Source organism: Staurois parvus, unplaced genomic scaffold (genome assembly GCF_062004578.1).
Source record: "Staurois parvus isolate SC_StPar_1 unplaced genomic scaffold, SC_StPar_1.0 ptg000469l, whole genome shotgun sequence".
In the NCBI taxonomy this organism is placed as follows: domain Eukaryota; kingdom Metazoa; phylum Chordata; class Amphibia; order Anura; family Ranidae; genus Staurois; species Staurois parvus.
In genome coordinates, this window is record NW_028318265.1 from 1,892,851 (window position 1) to 1,908,243 (window position 15,393).

The window sequence follows — 15,393 nt, forward strand, 5'->3', positions numbered from 1 at the left end:
TTGGGAAGTTGCTACATTTCCTTGTTTCTGAGTTTTTTCACTGACAAGATTAATTTCAAGAGCAGGGACATACAGGAAATTTTCACAGGTGTTTCTCTGGTGACACTCTGGAAAATAGGACAGTAGAGTATACCATCTCCTATTCCTTCTGATTCTATTAATTGCCCATTAGCTGTGGTGATTTTTCTGTTTTCGACTGGTCAAGGTGAATAAAAAAATGTATTTCATTTGTCATGTTACTCATAGCCCCTGAATCAATACACCATGTCTATAAAGATGAGGTGCAACTTTTGGATTGAAAAATATTATTCATAATCGGTTTCTTCCTTCACACTTTTAGCCTTTTGTAGTTTGGTTTGTTTTTCCTTTTATTGCTGTCCATATTCTGCAATCTGATTTTAAATGATCTTGTTTCTTGCACACAAAACATTCATGTGTTTCTTGTTGCATGTTACTGTTTTTATTCCTATTCTTCGCCTTTAAAGCATACTCTGCAACAGAAGCACTGTCACTATTAATGCTTTCTGTTTTACACTTATATTCATCCACAAGCTTCCAATGTCAGTTCTAGAGATGAGCGAAGAAATGAAAAATTCGATTCGGCTGATTCGGCGAATTCCAGTGTGAAATTCGATTCGATGCGAATTTCTCCGCTACGAAGATGACTTATTTAAAGGGTTTCTAGGCTTCAGAGAGCCTTTAAATTAGTGCAGAACACTGTACCTTTAATTTAAATGCCCTTGGAGATGAGGAAGGAGAAGGAGAAGGAGAAGGATGAGAAGAAGGAGAAGGAGAAGGATGAGAAGAAGGAGAAGGAGAAGGGTGAGAAGAAGGAGAAGGATGAGAAGAAGGAGAAGGATGAGAAGAAGGAGAAGGAGAAGGATGAGAAGAAGGAGAAGGAGAAGGATGAGAAGAAGGAGAAGGAGAAGGATGAGAAGAAGGAGAAGGATGAGAAGAAGGAGAAGGATGAGAAGGAGAAGGATGAGAAGGAGAAGGATGAGAAGAAGAAGGCTGAGAATAAGGAGAAGGATGAGAAGAAGGAGAAGGAGAAGGATGAGAAGAAGGAGAAGGATGAGAAGAAGGAGAAGGAGAAGGATGAGAAGAAAGAGAAGGATGAGAAGGAGAAGGATGAGAAGAAGAAGGATGAGAAGAAGAAGGATGAGAAGAAGGAAAAGGATGAGAAGAAGAAGGATGAGAAGAAGGAGAAGGATGAGAAGAAGGAGAATGATGAGAAGAAGGAGAAGGATGATAAGAAGGAGAAGGAAGAGAAGAAGGAGAAGGAGAAGGATGAGAAGAAGGAGAAGGATGAGAAGAAGGAGAAGGATGAGAAGAAGGAGAAGGATGAGAAGAAGGAGAAGGATGAGAAGAAGGAGAAGGAGAAGGATGAGAAGAAGGAGAAGGATGAGAAGAAGAAGGATGAGAAGAAGGATGAGAAGAAGGAGGAGAAGGATGAGAAGAAGAAGGATGAGAAGAAGGAGAAGGATGAGAAGAAGGAGAAGGAAGAGAAGAAGGAGAAGGAGAAGGATGAGAAGGAGAAGGATGAGAAGAAGGAGAAGGATGAGAAGAAGGAGAAGGATGAGAAGAAGGAGAAGGAGAAGGATGAGAAGAAGAAGGATGAGAAGAAGGATGAGAAGGATGAGAAGAAGGAGAAGGATGAGAAGAAGGAGAATGATGAGAAGAAGGAGAAGAAGGAGAAGGATGAGAAGAAGGAGAAGGATGAGAAGAAGGAGAAGGATGAGAAGAAGGAGAAGGATGAGAAGAAGGAGAAGGAGAAGGATGAGAAGAAAAAGGATGAGGAGAAGGAGAAGGATGAGAAGAAGGAGAAGGAGAAGGATGAGAAGAAGGAGAAGGATGAGAAGAAGGAGAAGGATGAGAAGAAGGAGAAGGAGAAGGATGAGAAGAAGGAGAAGGAGAAGGATGAGAAGAAGGAGAAGGAGAAGGATGAGAAGAAGGAGAAGGATGAGAAGAAGGAGAAGGATGAGAAGGAGAAGGATGAGAAGGAGAAGGATGAGAAGAAGAAGGCTGAGAATAAGGAGAAGGATGAGAAGAAGGAGAAGGATGAGAAGAAGGAGAAGGATGAGAAGAAGGAGAAGGAGAAGGATGAGAAGAAAGAGAAGGATGAGAAGGAGAAGGATGAGAAGAAGAAGGATGAGAAGAAGAAGGATGAGAAGAAGGAAAAGGATGAGAAGAAGAAGGATGAGAAGAAGGAGAAGGATGAGAAGAAGGAGAATGATGAGAAGAAGGAGAAGGATGATAAGAAGGAGAAGGAAGAGAAGAAGGAGAAGGAGAAGGATGAGAAGAAGGAGAAGGATGAGAAGAAGGAGAAGGATGAGAAGAAGGAGAAGGATGAGAAGAAGGAGAAGGATGAGAAGAAGGAGAAGGAGAAGGATGAGAAGAAAAAGGATGAGGAGAAGGAGAAGGATGAGAAGAAGGAGAAGGAGAAGGATGAGAAGAAGGAGAAGGATGAGAAGAAGGAGAAGGATGAGAAGAAGGAGAAGGAGAAGGATGAGAAGAAGGAGAAGGAGAAGGATGAGAAGAAGGAGAAGGAGAAGGATGAGAAGAAGGAGAAGGATGAGAAGAAGGAGAAGGATGAGAAGGAGAAGGATGAGAAGGAGAAGGATGAGAAGAAGAAGGCTGAGAATAAGGAGAAGGATGAGAAGAAGGAGAAGGAGAAGGATGAGAAGAAGGAGAAGGATGAGAAGAAGGAGAAGGAGAAGGATGAGAAGAAAGAGAAGGATGAGAAGGAGAAGGATGAGAAGAAGAAGGATGAGAAGAAGAAGGATGAGAAGAAGGAAAAGGATGAGAAGAAGAAGGATGAGAAGAAGGAGAAGGATGAGAAGAAGGAGAATGATGAGAAGAAGGAGAAGGATGATAAGAAGGAGAAGGAAGAGAAGAAGGAGAAGGAGAAGGATGAGAAGAAGGAGAAGGATGAGAAGAAGGAGAAGGATGAGAAGAAGGAGAAGGATGAGAAGAAGGAGAAGGATGAGAAGAAGGAGAAGGAGAAGGATGAGAAGAAGGAGAAGGATGAGAAGAAGAAGGATGAGAAGAAGGATGAGAAGAAGGAGGAGAAGGATGAGAAGAAGAAGGATGAGAAGAAGGAGAAGGATGAGAAGAAGGAGAAGGAAGAGAAGAAGGAGAAGGAGAAGGATGAGAAGGAGAAGGATGAGAAGAAGGAGAAGGATGAGAAGAAGGAGAAGGATGAGAAGAAGGAGAAGGAGAAGGATGAGAAGAAGGAGAAGGATGAGAAGAAGAAGGATGAGAAGAAGGATGAGAAGGATGAGAAGAAGGAGAAGGATGAGAAGAAGGAGAATGATGAGAAGAAGGAGAAGAAGGAGAAGGATGAGAAGAAGGAGAAGGATGAGAAGAAGGAGAAGGATGAGAAGAAGGAGAAGGATGAGAAGAAGGAGAAGGAGAAGGATGAGAAGAAAAAGGATGAGGAGAAGGAGAAGGATGAGAAGAAGGAGAAGGATGAGAAGGAGAAGGAGAAGGATGAGAAGAAGGAGAAGGAGAAGGATGAGAAGAAGGAGAAGGATGAGAAGAAGGAGAAGGATGAGAAGGAGAAGGAGAAGGATGAGAAGGAGAAGGATGAGAAGAAGGAGAAGGAGAAGGATGAGAAGAAGGAGAAGGAGAAGGATGAGAAGAAGGAGAAGGATGAGAAGAAGGATGAGCAGAAGGAGAAGGATGAGAAGAAGGAGAAGGATGAGAAGAAGGAGAAGGATGAGAAGAAGGATGAGAAGAAGGATGAGAAGAAGGAGAAGGATGAGAAGAAGGACAGTTCTGTGACAGTTTCTGTCTATTTCTGACAGTTCTGGGACATTCACTCCATACAGCGGTTTCAACCGCTGTATGGAGGGAATGTCATAGAACTGTCAGAAATAGACTATTAATGACAGTTCTGGGACTGTCCTTCCATGCAGCGGTTGAAACATTGTATGTATTTGTTTCCATAAATGGATCCATTTATGGAAACAAATACATACAATGTTTCAACCGCTGCATGGAAGGACAGTCCCAGAACTGTCATTAATAGTCTATTTCTGACAGTTCCATGACATTCCCTCCATACAGCGGTTAAAACAGCTGTATGCAGTGAATGTCCCAGAACTGTCATAAATAGTCTATTTCTGATAGATCTGGGACATTCACTCCATACAGCTGTTTTAACCGCTGTATGGAGGGAATGTCATGGAACTGTCAGAAATAGACTATTAATGACAGTTCTGGGACTGTCCTTCCATGCAGCGGTTGAAACATTGTATGTATTTGTTTCCATAAATGGATCCATTTATGGAAACAAATACATACAATGTTTCAACCGCTGCATTGAAGGACAGTCCCAGAACTGTCATTAATAGTCTATTTCTGACAGTTCCATGACATTCCCTCCATACAGCGGTTAAAACAGCTGTATGCAGTGAATGTCCCAGAACTGTCATAAATAGTCTATTTCTGATAGATCTGGGACATTCACTCCATACAGCTGTTTTAACCGCTGTATGGAGGGAATGTCATGGAACTGTCAGAAATAGACTATTAATGACAGTTCTGGGACTGTCCTTCCATGCAGCGGTTGAAACATTGTATGTATTTGTTTCCATAAATGGATCCATTTATGGAAACAAATACATACAATGTTTCAACCGCTGCATTGAAGGACAGTCCCAGAACTGTCATTAATAGTCTATTTCTGACAGTTCCATGACATTCCCTCCATACAGCGGTTAAAACAGCTGTATGCAGTGAATGTCCCAGAACTGTCATAAATAGTCTATTTCTGATAGATCTGGGACATTCACTCCATACAGCTGTTTTAACCGCTGTATGGAGGGAATGTCATGGAACTGTCAGAAATAGACTATTAATGACAGTTGTGGGACTGTCCTTCCATACAGCGGTTGAAACATTGTATGTATTTGTTTCCATAAATGGATCCATTTATGGAAACAAATACATACAATGTTTCAACCGCTGCATTGAAGGACAGTCCCAGAACTGTCATTAATAGTCTATTTCTGACAGTTCCATGACATTCCCTCCATACAGCGGTTAAAACAGCTGTATGCAGTGAATGTCCCAGAACTGTCATAAATAGTCTATTTCTGATAGATCTGGGACATTCACTCCATACAGCTGTTTTAACCGCTGTATGGAGGGAATGTCATGGAACTGTCAGAAATAGACTATTAATGACAGTTCTGGGACTGTCCTTCCATGCAGCGGTTGAAACATTGTATGTATTTGTTTCCATAAATGGATCCATTTATGGAAACAAATACATACAATGTTTCAACCGCTGCATTGAAGGACAGTCCCAGAACTGTCATTAATAGTCTATTTCTGACAGTTCCATGACATTCCCTCCATACAGCGGTTAAAACAGCTGTATGCAGTGAATGTCCCAGAACTGTCATAAATAGTCTATTTCTGATAGATCTGGGACATTCACTCCATACAGCTGTTTTAACCGCTGTATGGAGGGAATGTCATGGAACTGTCAGAAATAGACTATTAATGACAGTTCTGGGACTGTCCTTCCATGCAGCGGTTGAAACATTGTATGTATTTGTTTCCATAAATGGATCCATTTATGGAAACAAATACATACAATGTTTCAACCGCTGCATTGAAGGACAGTCCCAGAACTGTCATTAATAGTCTATTTCTGACAGTTCCATGACATTCCCTCCATACAGCGGTTAAAACAGCTGTATGCAGTGAATGTCCCAGAACTGTCATAAATAGTCTATTTCTGATAGATCTGGGACATTCACTCCATACAGCTGTTTTAACCGCTGTATGGAGGGAATGTCATGGAACTGTCAGAAATAGACTATTAATGACAGTTCTGGGACTGTCCTTCCATGCAGCGGTTGAAACATTGTATGTATTTGTTTCCATAAATGGATCCATTTATGGAAACAAATACATACAATGTTTCAACCGCTGCATTGAAGGACAGTCCCAGAACTGTCATTAATAGTCTATTTCTGACAGTTCCATGACATTCCCTCCATACAGCGGTTAAAACAGCTGTATGGAGTGAATGTCCCAGAACTGTCATAAATAGTCTATTTCTGATAGATCTGGGACATTCACTCCATACAGCTGTTTTAACCGCTGTATGGAGGGAATGTCATGGAACTGTCAGAAATAGACTATTAATGACAGTTGTGGGACTGTCCTTCCATACAGCGGTTGAAACATTGTATGTATTTGTTTCCATAAATGGATCCATTTATGGAAACAAATACATACAATGTTTCAACCGCTGCATGGAAGGACAGTCCCAGAACTGTCATTAATAGTCTATTTCTGACAGTTCCATGACATTCCCTCCATACAGCGGTTAAAACAGCTGTATGCAGTGAATGTCCCAGAACTGTCATAAATAGTCTATTTCTGATAGATCTGGGACATTCACTCCATACAGCTGTTTTAACCGCTGTATGGAGGGAATGTCATGGAACTGTCAGAAATAGACTATTAATGACAGTTGTGGGACTGTCCTTCCATACAGCGGTTGAAACATTGTATGTATTTGTTTCCATAAATGGATCCATTTATGGAAACAAATACATACAATGTTTCAACCGCTGCATTGAAGGACAGTCCCAGAACTGTCATTAATAGTCTATTTCTGACAGTTCCATGACATTCCCTCCATACAGCGGTTAAAACAGCTGTATGCAGTGAATGTCCCAGAACTGTCATAAATAGTCTATTTCTGACAGTTCTGGGACATTCACTCCATACAGCGGTTTCCGGCAAAAAGTGTATGTGCAGAGTTCCTCTATTCTGCAGATACACTTAGAGGAGCTCTGCAGATACACTTAGAGGAGCTCTGCACATACACTTTTTTCCGGTTTGGAATTATTCTTATTTTCATCCTACTTCTTCTTCTTCTTCTTCATCCTCATCCTCATCCTCTTCTTCTTCTGAGGATGAGGATGAAGAAGAAGAAGAAGAAGAAGAAGAAGTAGGATGAAAATAAGATTAATTCCAAGCCGGCAAAAAGTGTATGTGCAGAGCTCCTCTAAGTGTATCTGCAGAGCTCCTCTAAGTGTATCTGCAGAATAGAGGAACTCTGCACATACACTTTTTGCCGGCTTGGAATTATTCTTCTTTTCATCCTACTTCTTCTTCTTCTTCTTCTTCATCCTCATCCTCAGAAGAAGAGGATGAGGATGAGGATGAGGAAGAAGAAGAAGAATGAAAAGAAGAATAATTCCAAGCCGGCAAAAAGTGTATGTGCAGAGTTCCTCTATTTCTGACAGTTCTCTCACAGCTTCTTCACATGTACAGCGGTTGAAATATCTGTATCCTAAATGGAAACTAATAGATACAAATTGTATCTATTAGTTTCCATTTAGGATACAGATGTTTCAACCGCTGTACATGTGAAGAAGCTGTGAGAGAACTGTCAGAAATAGAGGAACTCTGCACATACACTTTTTGCCGGCTTGGAATTATTCTTCTTTTCATCCTACTTCTTCTTCTTCTTCTTCTTCTTCTTCTTCTTCTTCTTCATCCTCATCCTCATCCTCTTCTTCTGAGGATGAAGAAGAAGAAGAAGTAGGATGAAAAGAAGAATAATTCCAAGCCGGCAAAAAGTGTATGTGCAGAGTTCCTCTATTTCTGACAGTTCTCTCACAACTTCTTCACATGTACAGTGGTTGAAACATCTGTATCCTAAATGTAAACTAATAGATACAATGTTTCAACCGCTAAACATGTGTTCCTTCTGTCAGAGAACTGTCAGAAATAGCGGAGCTCACTGCAGGGACACTTTTGCCGGCTGATCGGGAAATGTTCGATTCGCGCACCCGAAGTAGGCAAAATTTCGGTTTCGACACGAATCGAATATTTCCTGAAATTCGACTCGAATTCCGGTTCGCCTAGTTCGATTCGCTCATCTCTAGTCAGTTCATCTGGACGTGCATCAAGTGCTGTGACAAGTGTTTCATAATCTTCTGGTAAACCACTAAGTAATAGTGGTGCAACATGAAAATCTTTTATTTCTTCTATACCTCCCAGGTGTTCAACAATTTTCATGGTGTGCCTTATACAATCTTGCATTTCCTGGCCTTTCATCAGCTTGGTTTGGTATAGCCTTCTAATCAAATACAGTTTATTGCTGAGATTTGTTCTTTCATGCACTTTTTGTAATCCTTCCCACATGTATTTAGCAGTTTCACACTTATATGTATGATTTGATCATCTTCTATGCTAAGAGAGATTGTGCTCTGAGCTTTCTGATCTTCCTCTATCCACTTATCTGAAGGGTGTTCTGGCCTGACTTAATTTATACAATTCCACCTATCTTCGTATTAGCAGCATTTTCAAGACTGGTAGTTCTGGTTTGTCAGATTTGCAAATGAAACATTTGCTGCAGTTGTGTTACTGGTCATTTTCTTTTTTCCTTTTGCAGTCTGCTTTCTGTTGCTGTATTTTGCACTTCTTTTGCTGTAGCTGGCTATGACTGGGTGTCTGGGCCCATAACCTGATAGAAATTCTGTATGTATCTCCCTACAGAATAGACAGTGTAAAGTCCACACGTGTTTATCTACTGCTTCTCTGCTAAACAGGAACAGGGACTTTATTATATTACACTGCCAACTACTGGCTGAAGAATATATTTGTAGTTTTTGCACAAAATACATGAACATTGTATTCCAACAACCAGTAATTTTCTAGCAAATAAAATGCTGATTTTTACATGGATGACAGAAATGTCAGAATTGGCCCAGTATTGAAGTGGTTAATAAGGAAATCAAATTTGGAGTGTAACATTTACCAGAAAAACAAGAGAAGTATTGTACTAACTCCATCCACACTATATAAGCAGTACTATTTCACAGAAACAAAACAAGAAATATCTCACTGACTCCATGCCCAGTATGCGAGCAGTTCTAGGCCAAAGTCTCAAGGTAGAGACCAAGCAGGTTTTAAGCGAAAAATCAAATTTAGAATGTTCTATTTCACAGAGATCCCCTGTGCTCCCACAAACCTGTGGGCACGTTCAGGGAATAAATCTGAAGTGCTCAGAGAGACCATGCCTGTAGAGACAGAAGTTGGCGAAGGATCTGTTGCAAAGTGTCCTCATTCCTGGCATTCAGGCAGCTGGTTTGAAGCTCAACAGCACACAGCGACACAGCTACAAGAAGACCCAGCGATTGCAGAGAGCACTTTGCCGACTGTTTCCAGAGCACTGAGCCTTAGATTTGGTAGTCCTGTGCTTACCGTCATTCACTTATGTGTCCAGGACAGAAACTCTTCCTGCCACCTAGCTGTGGAGTTGATCATGGGATCCTCCAACTGCTTGCTTGGACCACCAAACCAGCCTACATCATTGTGAGAGAGAACCTGTCTCCATGTTCTGTTCCTATAGAACTTCCCATAGTCATCTAGTGTGCTTGCTGAGAGACAGACATAGCTCTGAGTACATCCTGGTTGCATAACTACTTTATCTGATTAACATGGGCCCAGGGGCGGACTGACCATTTGGAAACTCGGGCACTGCCTGAGGGCCCTGGGTAAGTAGGGGGCCCCATGAGATACCCCTGGTACCTTTTTCATAGGCTTTTTTGAGTTTGGGCAAGGACACAGGGGCCCCGTGATCCCCTACTGCCCGGGGGCCCCATGAGTTGTCAGTCAGCCCCTGCATGGGCCTATACTGAACGCATAATGATTGCCTTTTTGCCCCTGTTGTTTTGTTAAAGTGGTTCTAAAGGCTCAAGGTTTTTTCACCTTCTTGCGTTCTATAGCATCCTATCACATAACTGAACTGTATTATTCATGCTAACTGGGAATGTACAGTAGTTTCTTTGTATGGCTCTCTTTTTATTAGTACACATCAGATGCAAATGAGACTATAGCTTGTCCTGACTAGGTCACTGTAATGCTTTGTATCAGTAGTAGAGTATTGTACCTTGTTAGATATTGATTAATGCAGAACATTGGAGTTGAAAGCGGAGGATCGGAGCTGATCTGTGCAAAACCACTGCACAGAGCAAGAAGGTACAACATGTTTGTCATTTAAAAAAAAAAAAATTGTCTTTAACTGCTTCAGCCCTGCCTCATAGCAGAAATACTGCTACAGGGCAGCAGCTGTGCACAAAATCACAAGTACAGTATATATGTGATTTTACATTTCCAGGTAGGGGGGCACGCATGAGGTGCCATACGCGGCCGCGGCCGTCAATCACCAGATCCAGTGATTACTGGCCAGCGTCTGGTGATAGCCGAGGATCTCCAACGGATGAGAACTGTTAGCAACAAAATAGTTCTCCTCCTTGTCAGCTCGTGCACACTGCTTTACATGGCTGTACTATAAGCAGTGTGCTTACAGTGAAACACAAACACAGAACATCATGTAACAGCACACAGTTCACCCTTTGATCGCCCAAGATGTTAACCCCTTCCTGTCCAGTGTCATTAGTACAGTGTCAGTGCTTTTTATTAGCACTGATCACTGTATTGGTGTCACTGGGGATGTCAGTGACACCAAGTCAGTTCCCCCCAATGTCAGAATGCCCACCGCAGTCCCGGAGTCCCACTATAAGTTTCTGATCGCCACCATTACTAGTAAAAAATAAAATAAAAATAGCCCAGTATATATTCCGCCATTTGTAGATGCTATAACTTATTTATTTATTTCTGGTACTTGTATAGTGTTGTCAATTTACGCAGCACTTTACATATATATTGTACATACACATCAATCCTTAACCCTCAAGGGGTGTACAATCTAAGGTCCCTAACTCACATTCATACATACAAGGGCCAATTTAGACAGGATCCAATTAACTCACCAGCATGTATTTGGAGTGTAGGAGATAACTGGAATACCTACAGGAAACTCATGCAGGCACAAACTCCAGGCGGGTGGTGCTGTGGTTGGGATTTAAACCAATGACTGTTGCAGCGCTGAGTTACTTTAACTGACAATTGCGCAATCATACAACGCTGCTCCCAAATTAAATGTCCTCTTTTTCCCCACAAATATGTGCCAGTAGGAAGTGTTAACCATTTAGCCACTGTGCTGCCCAATTGTAAGCCAATTAATTTACAGGTATTGGGATTTTTTTTAGCAAAGACGTATCAGAATATATTTTGGCCTAAATTTTTTTGCTGGACATGTTCAATAGCAAAAAGTCACAAATACTGTTTTTTTCTCAAAATTGTCAGCCTTTTTTTTTATAGCACAAAAAATAAAAAATGCACAGGCAATCAAATACCACCTAAAGAAAGCTCAATTTGTGGGTAAAAAAGGACGTAAATTTCATTTGGGTGCAGCGTTGCATGATTGCGCAATTGTCAGTTAAAGTAACACAGTATGTACAGATGTGGACAAAAGGGGTCTCTCCTTTAAGAGCATTCCAGCTCTCTGGTGTACCTCCTCAGACCCCAGAGGAATCCTCCTGGGACAACTGCAGCATTAGATTGATGCTGCAGCATAAAGGTAAGTATAGATGTTTGTCTTTTTAAATTATTCTGACTCAGATTGTTGTGATAGCAATTTATCCCTTGTGAGACCTCTATGCCTAGCCTGTATAAGCAGATATAATCACTGTGGGCAATCCTTATCAGATAGCTTGAACTCACCAATACTGTGTTCATCCAGAAGTTGCTTTATTCTGTACATGTGACAACAGGATACAGCAGAATGAATGGTTTCCAGTATTATGCGGTCAAAAGATGATACTTTCTGTAGCGTACTATGCAGAATACATGTGTCCCTGTTACATGTGGTCTGTTAGCTGCCTCCATGACACAGGAAGTGCTGAACTCAAGAAGAAGGGAGGAGCTTCATATACAAAGGAATTGTGTCATAGATCTCAGGGAGGTAATATAAAACAAATGCATTACCAAATAAGACCACTGGATGGCAGCATAACTAACTATAGAAATGTCCATAGGAAATGGTACAAAAAATAAACTATATGAATTCTCATGTACATTAACATAAATATTAACTGTGTAACAGCATATAAATACCCCATACATCTCCTTTAAGAGAACAAATGTATGGGTACCTTTTTATAGTAGAAAATATTTAAATTTCCTCTACCTCTCAGATACAACACTGACCTCTATCCCTGCCACCTGGCTCTTTTCTACTCTCTGTTTGCTCCTTTCTTCTCTCCTCCTCTCTAATTTACCTCCTACTTATTTACGATGCATCCCCTTCCGCCCCTTCCATGGCAGCCAGTGTTTCCTTCCCTTGTTTAACCCCCAAGTCCAACATCTCTGAAACTCATAGATCAACACCCCTTTACCTTCATCTTCTCATAGTGATCCCTTTTAAAACTAGAAGTTTTCTCATTTCCACTTCTTGTTCACCACTTGCTTTCAATACATGGTTCTGTCAGCAGGACACCGTATTACATCAAACCCATTTATCCAACAGTGTAAACCCTGTATACTTTCTGAAATGCCATTGTATAATGTACAAAACAGATATTCATCGTGTTATTACGTTTTTTTCTTTGTAAACTCTTGATTCATTTGGTAGATTTTTTTTAGCAAAGACGTATCAGAATATATTTTGGCCTAAATTTTTTTGCTGGACATGTTTAATAGCAAAAAGACAAAAATACTGTTTTTTTCTCAAAATTGTCATCCTTTTTTTTTATAGCACAAAAAATAAAAAATGCACAGGCAATCAAATACCACCAAAAGAAAGCTCAATTCGTGCGTAAAAAAGGACGTAAATTTAATTTGGGTGCAGCGTTGCATGATTGCGCAATTGTCAGTTAAAGTAACACAGCACCGTAGCGCAAAAAATGCCTGGTCAGGAAGGGGGGGTGAATCCTCTGGAGGGCAAGTGGTTAATATCACTTTAATCTTAAACTGCAACTGTTTAGTAAATTTCAACTTAAAGCTACTCTCTGAACATTTGGCCAAATTCTGACTGTTACAGCCCATCACAAAACTCACAGTTAGTTGAGTTTGTGTTGTAAGGCAGTGAGGATTTGCTGTGTTATAATCATGATAGTGACTCTTCAAGAGTCACTATCCTTCTCTTATCCTTACAGGATTGTGCTTTGGGTCAGCAAATATGTCTTTTTATTATAGTTTTTGCTAATAGTCTATCACTCTAGGTCTTTCATGGATTATCTTGCTATAAAGTTTGTTTTTGGGATCTGTGTACTTTTACAGTACATATATTCCTCCATATATTCCCCTTAGTACACACCCAGTGTTCAAGAAATATTAGCCTTTTGACAACCATACAACGCATATGTGCTGTAGCAGAGCAGGTGGGCCTTAATGGTGACACCCCACACATGTGTCCATGGGGACCAAGGTTTTTGTGCTGAAAGTATTACAGAGAACTCTCGGTCTCTGTTCATGAGTGGGAGCCAACAAGATGGGCTCCCAATAGTGTAACTACTTTGATATCCAGTCACCATGATCGCCTGATCGAGAACTCTGTCCTGCCCCCCAGCCTTAAGACCTACTTAAAACCCTGACAGGAGACATCAGGAAGCAGCAGGAAGAAAAGAAAAGTCAGTTGTTGACATGTGGCCACACCTCTCTAATGCCTAATACACTGCTCAAAAAAATTAAAGGAACACTTTGAAAACACATCAGATCTCAATGGGGAAAAATATCATGCTGGATATCTATACTGATATGGGCTGGGTAATATGCTAGGGATGTAAGGATGCCCCATCGTTTGAAGGAAATAAAAATTATCAACCTACAGAGGACTGATTTCAAAGACATCCCAAAAAACAAAGTGAAAAAATTAGGCAGCAGGCTAGTCCATTTTGCTGAAATTTCATTGCAACTCAAAATGGTACTCAGTAGTTTTTATGGCCCCCACGTGCTTGTATGCATGCCTGACAACTTTGGGGCATGCTCCTAATGAGACGATGGATGGTGTCCTGGGGTATCACAGAGCTCCTGGACAGTCTGAGGTGCAACCTGGCGGCGGCGGATGGACTGAAACATGATATCCCAGAGGCGTTCTATTGGATTTAGGTCAGGCGAGCGTGGGGGCCATTCAATGGTATCAATTCCTTCATCCTCCAGGAACTGCCTGCATACTCTCGCCACATGACACTGGGCATTGTTGTGCACCAGGAGGAACCCAGGACCCACTGCACCAGGGTAGGGTCTGACAATGTGTCCAAACATTTCATCCCGATACCTAATGGCAGTCAGGGTGCCATTGTCTAGCTTGTAGAGGTCTGTGCATCTCTCCATGGATATGCCTACCCAGACCATCATTGATCCACCACCAAAACGGTCATGCTGAACGATGTTACAGACATCATAATGAACCTGCTCTCATCTGTGAAAAGCACAGGGCATCAGTGGCGGACCTGCCAATTCTGGTGTTCAAAGGCAAATACCAATCAAGTTCTATGGTGCCAGGCAGTGGGAAGACATCAGGCCCTCAGGTCACCCTCATGAAGTCTGTTTTCGATTGTTTGGTCAGAGACATTCACACCAGTGGCCTGCTAGGGGTAATTTTTTAGGGCTTTGGCAGTGCTCATCCTGTTCCTCCTTGCACACAGAAGCAGATACTGGTCCTGCTGATGGGTTAAGGACCTTCTACAGCCCTGTCCAGCTCTCCTAGAGTAACTGCCTGTCTCCTGGAATCATCTCCATGCTCTTGAGACTGTGCTGAGAGACACAGCAAACCTTCTGGCAGTGGCACGTATTGATGTGCCATCCTGGAGCTGGACTTCCTGTGCAACCTCTGTAGGATCCTCTGTGTTCCTTTTTTGAGCAGTGTATGTTATCAAGAGTGTCCCTTTAGCCATAGCAACCCCCCCCCAAACATTTCCCTTCCTGCTCCCACTATAAGAAAATCAAAGATGTGCTATAGTGCACATATAGAGTTTTCTGGCTAGAAAGTATAAGGACTGTGGGTCTCTTGCAATTCCTCTTAAAGGGGATCTTCAACCTAGAAAGAAAAAAATTAAAGTCAGCAGTTACAAATTGTAGCTGCTGACTTTTAATAGAAGGACACCTATCTATCCAGAAATCCAGGTCTATCCTCATCCGGGCCGGTTCTTCACTGGTCTTAGGGTTCCAGGCGCTGGCATATTAACTATGGGAAGCCAGCTGTGACTCCTTGTGGCTTCACAGCTGGTTTCCCACTGCGCATATGTAAGCTGCACTGCTTTTCGTGAATGGTCCCTCAGTCTTCTGGGATCCGGGACAAACGTTTGCTCAGATTGCCTAGGTACCTGTTCCCAAAAAAAATATTTATGTGCCAAATGTGGTAGAGGAGGGGGGATAAAGACATAAAACAGAACCCCTGTAGGGTGAAGTTCTGCTTTAATTTGTGATTGGTGATGGATTGTGTTTAGTTTCCTGTTAGTTTCCTTGTCCAGAGAGGGAATTTGAACAATTGACTGACGTGTTGGTAAATTT